The sequence below is a fragment of the Apteryx mantelli genome, chromosome 6, assembly GCF_036417845.1.
Source record: "Apteryx mantelli isolate bAptMan1 chromosome 6, bAptMan1.hap1, whole genome shotgun sequence".
Taxonomy (NCBI): domain Eukaryota; kingdom Metazoa; phylum Chordata; class Aves; order Apterygiformes; family Apterygidae; genus Apteryx; species Apteryx mantelli.
In genome coordinates, this window is record NC_089983.1 from 20470152 (window position 1) to 20488856 (window position 18705).

The following is an 18705-nucleotide window of genomic DNA, read 5'->3' on the forward strand; positions in this document are numbered from 1 at the left end:
TTGCTGAAACTGCCAGTACAAGATTTCTTTTCAAGTAGGGAAATCTCAAAATGCTGCCATTGAAAGCTGAATGGCTTTAACTGCCTAACTAAAGTCTACACAGTTTAGAAGTCACAGTATATATTAACTTTTGAAATGTTATGGTAGTTAGCAAGCCAGTAGGAAGCAAAATATATTTTGCAGCTTTTTCATTTACAATACACATACACAAACAAACAACAGTAAGCCGCCAGAAGGAAAAAAGTCTGATTTTAAAGCACCCTTGAACTCAAACAAATGAGCCAATCTCTGAATTTCCTTCAAGCTCTGTGGAGACATTTTCAACCCCTGACCCCTGGAGGGGCTGGGGCAGGAGGGAGAAATCAGATCTAATAAACCAAATGAATTTTCTAAGCCAAAGTAACACAGAAGCTAGAATTGATATAACGAAGGAAGCTAGTTGCTTGCGAATAATGGGGAGGCTGCTTCCTCTCCCGTAACGCTACTGTGCATTTGTGAAATCTTTCAACAGGGATGTAAAAGCACACACTGACACTAAGTAAACTTTGTAAATACTCCTAAGAGATTATTACTACCCTATCTTGCAGATGAACAAAGTAAAGCGTAGCAACGATAAATGGCCTCCCAACGTCGTTAAAAGAATTAGTTGACAGCTGCAATAAAAAGCAGGACTTCTGGGTTTCAAAATCCCATTTAAGGATTTTCCTAAATTGAAAATATTTTCTAGCACTTATTCAGAACTTTAAAATGAAGATATTTTCTTGACAGTTTTTATGGAAAGCTTAGATAGCTCCCTTTTAAAAGTACAGCTGTCATAACGCTACTACAGAACCAGAATATAACTGCTGCTTTCCAAATGGAAGAGCTCACTATTGAGCTATTGACTGGATGCTAAGCAGAGTTTGCAGGCGGTCAGATAAGAAAGGTGGAGCTACAACCAGCACAGGGTGCCAGCAACTTGCACTAATGTTATGGGCCCATTCCTCACACTATGACTGAGGATGTAGCTAGGATCAACTAAGAAAACCTGTGGTATTATTGTGAATCACTGTAAATTTGTACATCCTTCTGGTATTCACCCCTAACTCTAGTTGAAGCTCCACAGTTATTTCACTCTTCCCACCGTGCTTTTGGGAACCTTCACAGCAACAGGTATTTGTGTTTCTGACGGTCCTAGCTGACCATCCAAGCTAAATGATTGCTTTTGATATTGATGCCATTTGATATCATTCCTTGTCGTTGCTCCGATGAATGCAGGATAGTTCATTTGTTCAGGTTCTTGGTCAAAGGACAATCTTATTTTTTAATTTTTAATTTTCATTTTTTATTAATTCATTTTTTTCATTTAAGTAATTTTCCTCCAAATGCCTAGAATAAAAAGGAAAAGCGATTCACCATCACACCTTGAACTTGGCTCAATTATTTTGAGTAGACCCTACAAAGACAATTTTAATCTTAAAAGTAATATATAACCAATTTCCTCATTTTCTTCATTTTACATATATCATTGTGGCTGATTATGCCTCAGTAAAGAATAACCATATATTTACTGCAGAATTTTCTCCAGCTGTCTGTTGTTGTCTGCATTCAGATTATGAACCTTTGAATACACTGTCTTTTTTACAGCTATTACATTCAAGGAAAATCTTATCTTTCAATACTTTGCTGCTATATTTAATGCTTTTGCAGTCTTAAGACCTTGCAGACTTGTCTAACTGCCTGGTAGTCAGATAGAGATCTGCAATGTTACAGTTTCCTATCAAAAGGAGAGTACCTGCTTTTCATGTTATTTTCCTTCTTTTGGTTAAAACAAAGCAGAACACAGAAACAAAACAAAAACAAAACACTTTTGTATGCATCTTCCCTGTGTTGCTTTGCATGAAATAAGCATTTTTGCCCTGAATTCTCATCCACATATCTTCAAATCCACCCACCACTTATGTTAAATATAATTAATTTTTTAGATGTTTACATTCTGGCATTATGTCCATAGTCTTCAGCACTGAATAGATTCATTCACATGAAACCAAATCTTCACTTTGCTCAGGGTGATGAACAGCCTCACTTGTGACATTTTCATCTATTGATTCGCCAGTTTTGTGATTACGCCATTAAAATGCATTATTCAAAGTTATTTTAATTGTTACTTCAATGCATTATCTGCGCTTTTCATCACAAAGTAAAAACGATTTTCTTTGCCACACAAACACCACCCTTTGGTATCTCTCTCTGCTTTTTCTGTATTGTCCTAGTTTCAAACCTATACTCTTTCCAGACTCAGAAATTCAGTCTGCAGATTGTATAGAACTGCGTAAGTGACAACAGGAAAGCTGCTAGCAGACACTGTCATTTCTCCCTTCTTGAACAAGCTGAATTTGAGAACTTTTTTTTTTTTTTTCAGTAGACTTTAGCCAGAGAAACAAGCAACTTTTCTTCAGCAAGTCATAGTAAGCAGGACTTCCGCTGTTGAAGATATCTACCAAGTAGCACCACAGTTTGAGTACAAAATACCACTGTAAAAATCAGGAACAAAGCTCATATGCTCTATTATATCCACCACTAAACTCTGTGCTAGATTTTAGTGAAGTCCAAGCTATATAACAGTACAATCTTGTGATATCTCCAAGTAGAAAGTCAGTTCTATGTGGTGTGTTTTTAGTGCAAAGAGATCTAGAACTCCCCAAACCAAAATAATAGGGATATCTAAATTTGCCTTTTGTAAATCTAATTGTTGAACAAAACTATCTCTACGAGTACACACACATATCTTTGGTCAAACATACAAATGAGTTGAAACACTAACAAGTTACCACTTCCACTGAAGGTTAAAATAGCACATTTTATCTGTATTTGACATGAAGCCACATGCACACACTTTACAGCTTATCTCATGAACAGAAACTCACTAAGCTGAAGTAGCTCAGCTCAGTTATTTGTCAAAGCCCTATGGCAATTGCAGGCAGTAGGAAATCACCTGGCTCAGTTACCCGGTCTTCTTAAATATCTATTTAACTGCCATCATCATAATATTTGGCATGTCCTTTTAATCACATAATACTATGCGATTTTGCCAACTCTGTAGTCAGAGTTGCATTTTATAGATGGGAGACTAAAGACACAAAGACTGAGGTTCTAGAGAACATATTTCTCCCTTACCATTTAGCAGTACAGGGCAGAGCATATTTAAAAACAAGAGAATATGTAAAAATACACGGAATCAGATGCTGGGAACAAAACACCTGGAAATATGCACTGTGCTTTGAGAAAACACTTTAAAACAGTTGCATGGTGCACAGGCACACACAAAAAGCCTACAAGCTAAAAAAACCTCAGAGTTGTAGAGGAATATTCAAGCAAATGCAAGTTTTAGTTTTGCAGAACTTGGTGGAGGGGAGGAACAAAACCGTAAGACTCAAAACTGGTAGTTTTAGAAGATTAACACCATTTTTCATGAATCTGTTAAAATACAATGTGAATGACAATTCACAAAATATTCACTGCCTTCCTAATAAAGCTGCAAAGCACTGAGCTGGGTCATGATTCACAGGTAACAGAATTCTTCATAGAGCGTCGTGCAGCGCCCATCGCATGCAGGTGCCCTCTCAGCCCCGAGCTGCTGGCAGAACTGCTACCAAAAGGCAGGAGGGCAGCCAGGCAGATATGCTTTCAAAGAGCCTTATGTATTAACGTCCCAGTATGGCAGAGCAAACACATAATGGAAAACTGAGCAGCTCATCCCTGAGAGCTACCTCCGTGGCAATTAGTCTGCAAACAGAATTATAGCACTTTCCACAACTCTCTTCTATGGCCCAGAGAGAAAGACAGACAGACATACAAAAGACCTACACAATTTTAAGAAATCCATTCTCCCTACCTAAATTATATTTTACTTTGAAGTGAAAAACTATGCAGTTATGACACAAACGTTCAATACCACCAGGGAAAAACCCCATCATCATCCAGTTCCAGTTTCATAGATTCATGCTTTTGAACACAACAGTAACAGAACCACACCTGAACAGAAGGGTGAGCAAAAGAAACATGTATGGCAGTACCGTCATGGATTAATTTGCCAATCTAACCTTTAAGTATATGCTCACTTGGAAACCAAATGATTACTTGCGATTAAATATTTCCTCCCAAATTCTAGCTGTACTTGCATTCATATTTACACCTCCAAGTACTGAGTGGCAACCTTCACTCTCCCTTTACCCATATTGAGAAGGGTAGATAGTAAAATAGTTCTTTCCAAGAACCTAACAAAGATAGGAAGTTTTAGGTTACAGTAGTCACTCTGCTGGCACGAGTGATGAAGGCCCTCTGACAAACTTAACCCAATCTCATAGTCCTCTTTCTGGTTAGATTAAAAACAAATAAAGATATTTCATGTGTCTGGCATTTTGATCAGAATGCTAATTAAAGACACTTCAAAGGAACTTCTGTGTCATTTATTATCCCCAAATAACCAATTATTTCTGGGTCCTTCAGTAGAGAGGTTTATAAAGAATAAAGATCAGAAATACACTAGAGCTATACTACCCGTCTTAGGTATTACTGTCCCTCATTCGGAAGACCTAATAAAATAGGTTATGCCCGCAGTACCTTGAAGATGAAAAAGGCAAAATTTGCCAGGGAACAGGTGGCTTCCCAAATTCAAAGCTTTCTTCAACAGAGTTCCTTCTCAAATAAGAATAATTTGGTTTGAGAAAGCTCTCTCCCTCTCTCCTTCCCATATATACAAAAATCTTTCTAAGTACTGAAAATATTGACCACTCTAATATCACCAAACGGAATTATGTAATGAGTATAATAAAACCACAGCAGATACAAACTACAATAACTTCTGTAATTGTGAATAGCACTGTCTGAAAACCTGGATAGCAGCTGCTGCTAACGACACAAAAATTAACAGAGGAATGTGTCAGCTTGCTACACTTTTATGAACTATCCAGAAGTAAAAACTACAGGTGTAGAACAAGTTCAGTCCAGTTAAAATGCAAAAGCCAGGCTGCTGACATGATGCAACTGAAAGACTGTAAGGCATTACCCTGTTTTTTTCACTCTTTGATCTTTTTTTAAAATTTATTTTGAACAAAGTGTGAGTTATTTTCCACTGTCAGGCAGTGAAAAGAAGAATCAAGAGAGGGTAGAAGGTAGATACTACAGCCTTCCTTTCTCAGGGCTTCCATAATTATCTGGAATTCAGGATATGCAGGGGAATCTTTCTCTCTTTTCCCTCTACCCATAGCATCCCAGGATAACCAACTATTGCCTATTTTCTAGCATCCCAAAGCTATGGCTCTTTTTCATCTCTGCCACTTCTGTCTTGCTACTTTGGCTCAAAGCAGAAGAGAAAGGAATGCAGAACAAAAATATTCAAAATACAGCTTGATTCACCATGCAGAATAGTACTTAAGTCATTTTTATTATAACAACATTCCCAGAGGCCAGGAAGAAAGGTCCTCTATTGCACTGGTCAGTATGTAAACAGAGTAGCAGGTCCCTGCTCCGAGAACACTGTTGAAACACAGCAAACTAGGAACACCAAGGCAAGCATATAATTCATAGGCAATGCTGAAAGTACAGCGACAGCACAAATCATCTCACGTGGTGTGAAGATGCAAGTTTAATTAGGAAGATGTTACTAAATACACTGACAATGAAGAAAACGCAGAGGTGAAAGGGACACATGGAAAGTTAAACTGAAGTGAAAACTGTATGATACCATGGCAAGGAAGTTCAAACCGCAGCTCAGTGAATGCCCAAGGTTTAGTTCTGAATGTCACCTTTGCACTTGCAGTTTACATTTCACAAACTAGAAAGGATGAGGCACTGAGCTATGAGGTTGGATGAGCAGCCTCAGCGGTTGGGAGGGTCACTCCATTTCACTGCTTGCATCATGGATAGGGTCATCCATGCTACTCTTAGATTATGAAGAACGGAGTACTGATGCACTAGGGCATCCAAGACTTGATTGTGTATCGCATCAAGTAGGTTCCCTAGCTGTTGACACTTCTGAATGCCAGAGCAGATCTTGGTGCAGATAAATCCCTTGTTTCTACGCGAGTCCTCAGTTTTTATGGTTATTTAAAATAGCAGGAGTAAAGCAGCTAAAATTATATCTCACAATCATACCTTAAACTGAAGGCCAATTAGAGTCTGTCCTTGCACATTAGTCCAAAAGGCACTGCAATGAGCCCATTTATTTTAATACTGCAAAATAGTTTACAGGATAAAAATATGTTAAATTATTTAACTGCTTGACTTTCAGTGATGCTAAAAGCCTAGTGCTGAACTAAAAACAGCATAATCTAATGTAATCTGTAAATAATGCGAGAAGCAGGTTTTAAAAAAAGAGGAGGGGGTAATTGCCCATAAAGAAGAATGTAATTAGAAACATGGCAGAAACTTTACCACTTGCAAAATTTCAAAAGTATAATGTCCCTCTAAAAAGCAGGGATCAAACTGGAAGTTGCTTCCAAATGGCACGAGGATGCCTGCAATACAGGTGGCGCAAGGTAATAAAGCGCAATGAAGCTGGAATTTGGCACATGGCAGAGCCAGTCTGACACTGACTCAGCTGGATGCAGCACAGGTTGGCTCCTTGCCACTGCTGCTGCCACAGCAGTAATGGGAACCAAAAAAGCCAGGGATGGTACCGGTCCAGGTGTTTGGAAGGGTAAACAGAGACCCTCAGTGGCTGGCAGAAGAGAGGTATGGCAGCAGCTTGGCGTAAATAGAGAAGGGGAGAAATGGTGCTTTAAATAAGCAGATCATCATCAGCAATACCGAGTACATGGTCAGATTTTTCTGGTACACAGGAAATTGCTATATCCCCTAAATACAAGATCCAGCAGCATCTACAGATCAGCAATATGCTTCCCTTTCGAATCAAGAAAGGGACAGCAAAAAAAATCCCAACCAGGCACACACCTTGCAGTTAAGACTAGATCTTAACTGCTTTTCTTCTATGCTTAAAGATCTACAGGCAGAACTTTCAAAATCCAGATTGTGTATCATAATTCCACCCTCCTACTTGAAAGCCATCTTAATATATTTTACTCAGATCACTGTTCAGTCATAAAAATGGTTTTAAATGTTTTAAGCAAAAAATTATATATTGATCAGTTATATCAGTTGGAGTTTTTAGATTCTGTCACCAGCCAACATCAGATTTTGGTAACATCAATGACAAATCCTGCCTTAAAGATTTGTGTGTGCAAGTCAGTGCATATTCCATGTAATTTAACTTTACAATGCTACAGCCTTCCCTTACCCACAGTAAGTGACGGACACCAAAACTACATATACCTTTGCAAGTCCAAAGACTTCAGTGCTCTTAAAGGGGGAGGGGGGGAGAGAGGAAGAGGACTTTGCATGTAAACACAGCTTTGCCTTTAAATTCCAGAATTCCAAATACTATACAAACCTGCTGAAAAGCAGCAAAAGCTACACAAAAATTTCTAAGCATCTTAAATTTGTTTCAAGTATATCTACCTCTACAAGATGATTCCATGTTTTGGTGGAAATGAGTCCTGTAAACAGCATTTTTCTTCAGTGGGTCTGGCTTTGCCCCTGTCTGTGGAAGGGGAGCTCCTTCAGGCAAGAAGGTGCAGGGATGAAGAAAAAAAAAAAAAAAAAAAAAAAAAAGGTATCCCAGCACATACATAAGAAATTTTTAGTTGATGTTGTCAGAATGAAAGAATCCACCCCCTCCCACTTGGTCCCAGGCTATAAGATCCTTCCATAAGCGACAAACTCAGATTTTTCTTTTTTAATTACTATCTTTTTTCGCCCCCTCGGTTCTCAATTGCCCACTGCGAAAAACCTTTCAGAATACAAACTCTTGCTGAAGTAATGGAAGAACACCACAGACTTAGGTACCCTTTGTTTTATTTTAGAAAGGATGCCAAAAGCCACAGCTGTTCAGCCTTCCAGCCCAAGCAGCCAGGGAAGGAGAATCACAGATTGTCCCAGATTGAGTCGGGAGGTAATAGCATAAAGTCCTAAACCTACACAGTACAAACCTGTCCCCACCCTATCAGACTTCTTGAAAAAACAAGGGTAACTGAAGTCATCCCTGGTCAGCCTACAGCAGGATGCCATAGCAATAATTCCAAATCTAAGGAACTTTACTTTAAACATTATTAATATTTGCAGACCACCTGGACTATTTCGCAACAGTACCATAAAGGCAGGCTAATTAAGTTCTGAGACTCAACAGCTATGAAAAAGGGACAGAAGAAGCAATAATAAATTTTGTATTTTTTCCATTTAACTTATACTAAGTTTACTGAAAAACAGAAGGTTTGAGGGAACTGCTGATACTTGTTAATTCTGCAAATAATTTCAGCTAGAAAAAGGGTTGGGATTAGGAAGGAGAGTAGGAAAAACAACAGAAAGGGAGATTTTAGAAGTCCACATGATTATATTCTGAAATTAATTTTTTCTTTCCAATATACTGAAAGAAAATTTTTCAAAAGAGGCAGTTCTTATTTAAAAAGTTAAAAAACAGCCTAAAAAGATTACAGGAACCCCAAAGCAAACACCCTTCCTTCATTCCAAGGAAGAAAGTTTCTGCTTTAATACAACACTAACTGTAATGGTTTCTGACTTTTTGCTGAACAAATGAGCAATGAACAATTTAACAATTTTTTGATATCCTAGAGATAATGTGGAAGACAGGCCAAAAAAATTTGTCTGAACATTTCGTAACAGTCACCTTTTTGCTTGAAGAACACTTGAGAACTGTAGAATTTTGAAAAAAAAACATGCTTATTATGTACCGTGTTGTGCTTTCGGCAAGCCTGAGGTTCAGCTGGATTGTTAGACAAGCCCCTGTCTGCCTTTCGTATACATAATGATGAAAGTCCTGTTTCTTGGAGTTTCTCTCTTCTCTTACATAAGGAATCTTTTCAGCAGTTTTGCCACAGAACAACCTTGTCCAGATCAATCTGGTTTTTAAATACAAATGACAGCACACAAAAAAAAGTTCTAAAACAAAGAGTGCCCAGAATAATACCAAACTGCAGAAATATCTTGCTTCCTCTCAATCCTCACATAATTCAGGAATGCTCTCCTCAAAGCGAGCCTAGGTTATGAGACAACAATACTTCCTAAGGAGTTTAACAACAACACAAAAAGCCCCTGTACTAAAATACAATTTCCAATACCGAGATTAAAAAACAACAACAACAACAAAGGGTCTCTGAAGCAAGTTGACAAGCGCTGCAAGAGGAGGGAGCAGCTACTAACTTTTTTTGGTCCCTAAAACAAACACCACCTCTAGCCTCTAAAAATCCTGAATGAAATCATTTTTAAAATGCTTTTTAGCAAAAGATAACATGCAAAGAAAAGATTTAGTCTGGTAATTCAACAGTCTGGTTATAAATGCCTGCTAAAAGTCGACTCTTTGTTTAGTATGGTCTCTTACGCCTCCACCTATCAAAGGCAGTTTCCTTCCACCTATACTGCCTGAGACCTGGCCTGCGGCTAAAGACTGAAGAGCACTCTCCCCCCTCAGACATTCCAAATCTTTTTCACTCTTTTCAAGTAATAAAAAAATTAAGATCAAGAAAAATAACACTGAACAACCCACAAAAATGTGAACTGAAACCACCTTAAAAAGTGAACACCATGGTATTAAGAATGCTGTAGCATCATTTGAATGCATAGTAACACTAACATGCGTTTATCAGAGTGCAGGTAACACCATTTGGCATGCTATTATGCATATCCCTTCTGAAGAACGGCTGAACTAAAAATAACGAGTTGCCGAAGGAGCAGGTGACTCACTTATTTGAGAGTATATGATAAAGGAATAGAGGGGAGGAAGATTTCTGAGTGCTCCAAATCTGCCAAAAATTGCTAGGTTGAGAACATCAAGAGACACAGTGGAGATCAGAAGGGAAATGAAAACTAGCTATATGTTTTTGAGAAGTAATGATATTATGGGAGTATTTTTCACAAGGATATGCTATTATGGTATCATAGTAATAGCCATCTTGGTGTTAGATTGAAGAAAATCTTTGGGAAAGCTAGCACCATCAGCTGACTGACTCAGCCTAAACTGAATTGAACTTTACACTTTCTCAGGGGTACTTGAATGGGTTTTTGGATTTATAGTCTAATAAAATACCATGTACTTGCTCTAAAACACATGGCTGCAACTGAAATAAGCAAGCCAAGGAAAATGTTTTGTCAACCCTTAAATTGTTTGTTAAACACATGCTTTTGTTTATCCATATATATCAAAACAAGAAAAAATTGCTAAACACTTAGCTTACCCTCCTTTCAAATAACACTGAGCTAAATGAAACAATTTTTCAGAGGATCCTAGTTCCCCACCCATACTTACAAAGAATTCAGCTTATTATTTAATGTTTTAGAGAAGTATACCATAACTACCTGCACAAGTAACTCTTTCATTACATAAGTCTCCAAAAAGTCAGTGGAAACTTCACAGTTGCTGCTTTCCTTTAGCCAGGCAAAGCTTTCTCTGTACATTAGAGAGGAGAAGCAGGGAGATTGCAACCTCACTGAACTTTAGTGGTGTTTTGAACGTAAATATTGAGTGATCAGGTGTGGAGAAGGGAGGGACATAAGAAAAGAGGAAGAGATGTCATAAATATGTCAATGTCATAAAACAGCATCCATCTCAAAGAAAAGGAAAAAGGTGATTTTGGTCAATGGGTAATAGCAATATCAACAGGCATTATTCTGTCCCTCAGCAGCATGGGTATTGAAACACAGTAACTTAGGCTGAGAGCGCTTTGGGTCAACAACTTGGATATGCCATATACTCAAGGGCTGACTTCATGTCAAGGGTACTCATGAATAGGGGAAATGGACACAAGCAGCTCCCCTCCCGCCCCCCCGGAAGGGGCTCTAAACTTAGCCTTTTGGCTTTGTTAAAAACACTTGAAAAAAATTCTGACTTGAATCATTCATTCCACTATCTTAAAAAAGAGGGGAAAAGAAATCCTTCAAATGAAAAAAAAAAAAACAAACCCAAATATTTGCATAATCCTTAACAGCAACAATTAGAACAGCTTACCCTTTTGCATTCAAATTTCTTGCCAAGGAATAGAGCAGGCACTTGTTCTCATGTAGAATAAATCACTCATTTGTCAGCATTTCTGAATTTCTGTCACTGCTGCTTTATAGTTTCTCATGTACTAGAATAAAAAGAAACAACAACACATTAGTTGTGAACTAGTGCATTACAAAGAAATTTTCTAATTTAAAGAATTCTAATATAAACAGCTTAATAGAAATACACTTCATACTAAAACCTTTCAATTGATTTAGACCTTTCCAACAGAATTCTGACTAAAATGCTGGAAGCAATAGAACTGCATCTTCCAATAGGCATTCAGATTCCAAGGTTTTCCTGTAGCTCCCTGATCCAGAAGTGCCCTATACCAACAAAAAGACCATTTAACACACAGAACAATGGACCATTTATTATTTGAACACCACTAAACATGCGATGTGCAAATGCATGCAGCATTAGACCAAAGTTTTCTCCTTTATGAGAAGTTGGTTAGTAGTCCCACCATAATAAAAAAAAATGAAAACTCTGCCCCAAAGGATGCTAGGAAATTGGCCTGCAGAAATGACATCCTGTCCTGGTTCAACCTAAGGAGGCTCAAGCCCACTCTCCAATAGAAAAAGGAGCCAAAGACATCAGCTCTTGCTCCCTGTTTCTGATTTTACCAGAGAAGAACATGACATTGTCCCTTCTAAGTATCTAGCCTGTGTTCTGCATTTCAAGATATTTATCGATGATTTTCAAATACTCTTATCCCCCTTGCTGAACATTTGGACAAGCCATACAAATTTAATTCTTGATGTTTCTGATAATTCATTCTGAGATACTTAATTATACCATTCCACTCAACTCTCTTGAATGTTAACAGCTTTCAGGTATTGAGATAAAGACCTTTACATAATAGAACTTTTACTTAATCAGCAAGAGAATATTACTTCCCTGATCCATAAAATTATAAATGACTTTACATCTTCTATACAGACATTCTTTTCACTGGTCTAGTTTTTGCTGCCATAATGTAAAAAACTCATCTTTGCAAGAAATATGAACTCATTCAATTTGTTTTTCTTTGTTTCAATTTGTTTTTCTTTGTTTCTCTACTTCATTCCCCTTTCTCTGACATGTGAAATCACTAGTTGCTTTTTTTCCTTAAGGAAAAAAGCACTCCAAGTCTTATTATGCAGTCCTTCCCCATCTTGTAGCATTTCCCATGTTAATTGTCACAATTTTTTCATTAGTTCAACTGATTTTCACCTAAAGCAATCCAATTAATTAGATGCTTTCCCTTTTTCTTAAGTCATGGTGGCAAGTAAAACCAGACCAAACACCAAAGTATTTAGCATCTTATCTGACCAGTTCCTTCGGTTTGATTTATCATTTACATTTTTTACAGTCAATCTGTTTTCAAGAACCGTAAAGCTCTTGTATGCAAGACATCTAAATTCATTTTTCAATTACAACACTGAGAGGCACAAATATCAAAGGCTCTTCAGCTACAGCAAACACCACAATACAAATAATTACAGCCTGATACTCCAATACAATGAATAAAGAACAAATAGAATAATGAATAAATAGGAGATAGTTTAAAACACAACTCTTTCATAATGTAACTCAACAAGATAACATTACCCATTTTCACCACTGACCTTTCCTCAGCTTACCCTTTCCAGAAGGGCTCATTAACATCTGCTAAGGCTGAGAAGGGTTTACTGTGTCCTGCTACCTGCTACCGCTAGCCACAGCTAGAACAATTTATTTTGACTGTGTAAGAACTAGAAACCACTCAAAAGTGCTCAGGACAGGTTTACTTTTGTTATTACCCTGCTATTAGTTCTTCGCAGCCTGTTGGAAAACACATCCCAAATCCATAGACACACCTGAATTGTTTTAGCCTGGAGACATCCTACAAATTTGTCTGCACACAATCTGTTAGGAAGTCCAGCACAGGGCCACTAAAATAATTAAGGGACTGGAGCATCTCTCCTATGAGGAAAGGCTGAGACAGCTGGGACTCTTCAGCCTGGAGAAGACAAGGCTGAGGAAAGGGGGAAATCTTATCAATGCATATTAGTATCCGAAGGGAGGCTGTAAAGGCAGCAGAGCTAGACTCTTCTCAATGGTGCCCAGCAACAGGACGAGAAGCAATGGGCACAAACTGAAATGCAGGAAGTTTCACTTGAACGCAAAAGAACACTTCTTCATTGTGACGGTGGTCGAACACTGGAACAGGCTGCCCAGAGAGGTTGTGCAGTTTCCATTCTTGGAGACATTCAGAAGCTGCCTGGATGTGATCCTGTGTAACGTGCTCTAGGTGACCCTGCTTGAGCAGGGGGGTTGGACTGGATGATCTCCAGAGGTCCCTTCCAACCTCAACCATTCTGTGATGATTCTCACCTGGTAACAGACATCCCTTCCTTCTCTAATTAGCAAGAAGGCATTCTGCCTTCCACTGTTCTTCCTGTAATAGTTACCATGTCCAAAAAAGACCCCAAAGCTACCAAACTAATGATCTAGTGCACTACTAGAATAAAAGCAGAGTGTTAGTGTATCAGGAACATTTTCTGTAGGAGTTTTCTGACAGGCCGCATAGTGCATCACAACGTTATAATTTGACTATCTTGTTATTCTGCCAAGCCAATTTTTTTATTTATGTAATACATCATGCTCACATATTTCACTTGCTTCTATCCTGTCTTTATAGGAATACCAAGATAATAAATGCTGAAGGTCATTTGTGTAAGAGAATGTTTTGGATTTACAAAATACAAAGAATTTTCCCTTGATTTAGTGTGAAATACATCCTCTACCATTTCGTCATCATGACAGCACTGAACTTGATAAGCAAGTGCTCTACACTGATGCTCTATTTCTTAAATTTCACTTAAAGAAAAAAGGCAAAAGGTAGAAAATTCTAATTTCAGCTTTTGTACTAACATGCTTTTGATTCTACTTCATATATGTACCACTTAACCATTTGAGACTTTCAAGCCAAAAGGATAAAAACATTAACCAGTTCCACATGTAATGACTGCCTGGTTTTATTTGAAGCCGCACAGCTGAGCACCTCCTGTCTCTTGGAAGACAACAGAAGCTCTAGATACTCGGTCCCCTTTGAGAATTCAGGTTTTAAACTTTAACATTTTCCTGTCTACTGACACAAAAACCGATCCGGAAATAAAGTCTGAAGCTAGGTCTGAACCACACTTAAATACGTTTAGCATCTCACTCGAGAGTCAGATCCCATTTAATCAAAAAAGAAGTTTAAACACCTTTGCCTCCCTCTCCCTACTTTCTCTTGTAACTGAGTAACAACAGCATTCCAGTTGCAGTTTCTACAGTAAAAGCAAAACAAGAGAAAAGGCTTTAGCACTCCCTAGAAGGATCATTTATTAATGCATTGTTGAAGAAGGGATCAGAAGGGAGCAATGAAACTGGGAACCACTGGCCCAGTGGCTTTGCTCTTTCTTATTTACCTCCAGTTGTCCTGTAGTGACTGAAGCAGCTGACGCAGCTGCCTGCCAGTAAACCGTTATTCAAAAACGCGTTCACACTGCATTGTCCAGAGGTACCACAACCAGTATTTCAAGAATTACATTTACACAGCACCTCTCAGCCAAAGGACACAGATGCGCAGTAAAAAATTAAGGCAATTCACCGGTTATCAAAGCACAGACATCACAGAAATCATGCAGAGAAGTTCTTAAACTGGAATTAGAGAAAGGCAGGGAAGCCCCTTTGCTGAGCTCTGTTCTCCTACAGAAGCCAACAGTTTGTCTGAGAGTACAGCAGCAGCTCTTAGGCTGTTCGTACCTGGTAAAATGGTATCTGTAACATTAAGCAACATCATCTCTCCTCATTTAATAATATCACTAAAATATTTTTATGTACACTACATAAAAATGAAAAAAATTTTTTTTACTTACACATGTAAGAGATTTAGCAATCATGAACGGGCAGTACTAGGCACAAAATATAACACATGGGAAGCAAAGCATGCATAAGACAAACCCAGCTATTAAAACGCAATCCAAACTATAGAAGTCCTAGGGTATAGTAAAAACTCTCCCTAAATACTCCATTTTTATTCAAATATCAAGAGAGTGAAGACACTTCTTTGCATTCTTTGCAATGGAAGCATAGCTTCCATTAAGCTATGCTAATTTTAGAAGGCAAGATAAGCATTTTAGTCAAGATATAAAATCTGTTCAAGGTATTGTATTCTTGACATCATTTCAGTGCAAAATGTTCCAATTCATTTAAATGCTGCTCTTCAAAAACTCCTGGATGAATAACCATGCTTGCTCTTTGTGGTCAGGTACAGCACATCTGACACAAATACACTTATAATCCTGATTATATGATAATAATAAAACAAACAAACAAAAAAAAAACCCCAAAACCAAAAACAAATCCCAAACCCACACCTGATTATTGGAAGATTGTCTCCACAGCCTTTATAGTCCTCATTTGGGATAAATTCTTCCCAAACTATCCCTTTTCCAACTTGGATTGTGCCCATCCCTGCCCATCTTCCTTATTCAGTTCATAGATAGATCCCTTGTTGCATTCTTACTGCAAGTCAATGTGATTAATACTTCATCCTTTCTTTCATAAATTACTTCATATCTTTCTTCTTATGCAGAGTCCTGAAAATAATTCTTATAGATATTCCAGTCCAACAGATATACAAAGAAAACTGCTTTTAGATGTCGCTAAAATTCTTCTGTCTCAACACTTAGGTATCTATGTACTTTGTATTATAATGGGCTTTACTTACATATCCGTAAACTGATGGCCAAAGATAAAGTAACTTGTTTCAAGTGTTTTTATTGACAATCTAGATTTTATTAAAAATTAGATCTGTGTAGTAGTATTATATAATCCTGACTAAATCACAGTGCTAATGTGCAAAAGCCTAGAGTAAGTTCTGAGGTGGGTGACGGAAGAGGGAGAAAGCAAAGATGAAAGGGCCTAGAGGAATTAAAACCACTGTGCGATATCAATGTTGCATTAGTACCATACAATAAGGAGACACAGCAGATTAAGGGCAGTTTCTTGATTTCTTCACAATCTGGGAGTAGCTATAACAGGGATTAGGTAACAGCAGCTGTTTTCCAAGTAGAAAAGAAACCTCTGCACAAGAGGGTTATCTAAACAACCTGTTGTCTATATAGCTTTAAAAAAGGAAGCTTTCAGAACTTTGATGGGGCAATAAGAGGTTCTAAGGAAATAAAAAAGAGCAGACCAAAATCAAAATCCAAACAAGGTTCTTCTCTTAAGCTTAGTTGAGGGAGCAGGATGTTAGAGTGCTTCTGATGGGAGGAAAGTTCTGACTTTTGTAGTTGAAAATCACATTCTCCTCTCTGCAAGGAAGGGACTATGAAAAAAGTTAAAGGATTGAGTAAACTTCCAGATTAGACATGTTCAATGCTTGCACTTTATATGAGATAAAATAGATTAGATAAGAATGTATTTGCAAAGCTGAAACTAAGATACAGGCATTTTTAAGCAGTGAAGAAACATCAAAATAGAATATAGCTTAAATATTTTGAAGATCTCAGAGATCACAGAACTGAGAAACGTATATAGCCCTGTCACAGGGTGCAACAACTACTTTTATTCCTACTTTTTTAATTTATGCCCATTACAGTATCTCCAACAAGAGCAAGGAAAATCTCCTTATGATTGCAGAGAAGTTCCAAAACCAAACCTGACAGTGCACCCAAAATACCCAGAGGCAAACTGAAGAAATGCTGTCTAAAGTTCTCTTTAGGCTATATGGCTTCTTGATAGGCAGCAGGCCCAGTAACAGGCCTCTTTTCCTTTCAAGAAGGGCAATCTTATGCTTAGTATGTTAAGTAAATAAAGCTTAGTGTTGAGTGAGGAAGGCCAGAAAGGAGTTTTCCAGTTTACTAAGCTGACATGCATATAGAAATGTAAGGTTATGCCTAGATTCAACTATCACAGGTTGTAAAGCTTCCTAATTATTCGCTCCTGAAAGCTGTGGTTTTTTAGGCTTTACTAGAGTCTAAACCCCAATACATAGATGCAGATTATTTGAAAATAGCAACCACAATAGTTTCATCACATGTCCTAATTTTTTTTTTTTATGGGATTTCTATGTCAGTTTTCAAAACATATTCACAGCAGAGGCAATCCTACCTTGATCCTCACAGTCCTCCTTAGATGTAAAAACATATTTCCAGTTTCAGACATGCAGGTCAGTTGCCGTCACAGAGGGACACTAAGCTCATGCTTTTCAATAAGCACCAAATTTTAGTATCTCAGATTTATGATAGGTTCATCATTTAAAATGCCTGAAAATCTAGAGAACTGAATGACATCAAGGCCTGCCCCTCCACGTCCCCCACAGTCAGGCACAAAGTATTCACAGAAATATATGTAGGCAGCTGGATACACTGATCTCAGCACAAATTCTCTATTTCTGGTAGTCTTATTAAAAAGACAAGAAAAATCAGAATTCAAGTCTTTCTCTGTAAACCTGTGATCCGTTTGTCTCTTAAACTGACTTAAGGAAGAAAGCACTTACATACCCTGGTCTCTACTCCTGTTTGGATGGCAATTTTTATTTAAATACTTTGACAAATTACTCATTTGGGACCAGTTTTAAAAAGAGGTGTTTGTATCTAGTAATACAATTTTGATTACATTTGTGATTTATGAGAAATTATTTAAATATGGTTGGGTTACAGATGACAGTGTGCCTAAATTGATGTGGCCTAAAACTGCATAAAAGAGTAACTTGAGCATCACAGCCCTTGAAATCATAATTTGTGATGACTTAATCTTTGCACAAATGTATATAAAAAGAAAATGAAACTAATAGAACTGTTATCTCTGGAAAATAAAATTCAAACACTAAATAAAAGCAGATTATTAACAGCTCCAAAGCATATGATACTCAATCCCAAATAACTGATATCTTTTTAAACATAATATAGGTAGTGGCCACACACCAATATACAATCACATTTGGGGTAACTGACAATGGCATCCCTTCATATGAGGAAAAAGTCCCACTTAAAGAAATTATCAAAAAGAAAATGTTTATCTTATGATAAATTAGATTATTTAACTACTTTAACTGTTGCTGTTATTGAAACTCAGTATGAATAAAAGTGATGTCAACAGTTATTCAGTAACATTCACAACTGTTTATGAAAAATGCCTTCATTATTACAGCTAGAGAATTTTGTTCATTGACACTCACCCAACTGCAAAGGATTGGCAGGGTCCAGGGATTAGCGCCTGCCATCTGCACATGAATATGTATTGAGTATTCATTCAATTAGTAAAAAAGAAGTTACATTGATTACAACTAAAACTTATAGAGCACCATCAAAAAAAACTCTAATGGAGTGATTTCATCCTGCAGAATCCTAATATCTGTCAGGATGGCACTTGCCAATATGAAAGCCTACCATTCGTGGGGCTCTCAGGCATCAGTTAGATTCATTCAGCTCCCAGAAAAAGTTGAAATGTGACCCAGTCTCTTTGTCTAAAAAACAGAACTTACATTATTCAGAGTCAGGAACAATTCCCAGTGTTAATATTTTGATATTATATAATGAATACTGCTACCAGTCACATGATTCTCAGAGAGCTTGCTTATCTGAACTTTCAGATTG

At 37.6% G+C, this 18705-nt stretch overlaps 1 protein-coding gene across 1 annotated transcript in view; it reads right to left on the minus strand.

Annotated features, from left to right (window-relative positions):
• Positions 1-18705, minus strand: part of GULP1 (GULP PTB domain containing engulfment adaptor 1) — a 150602-nt gene that overhangs the window by 80667 nt on the left and 51230 nt on the right. The window contains exon 2 of the mRNA XM_067298955.1: positions 11057-11177. The gene's annotated coding sequence lies outside the window, so the exon portion shown is untranslated. The remainder of the gene's footprint in view (positions 1-11056; positions 11178-18705) is intronic.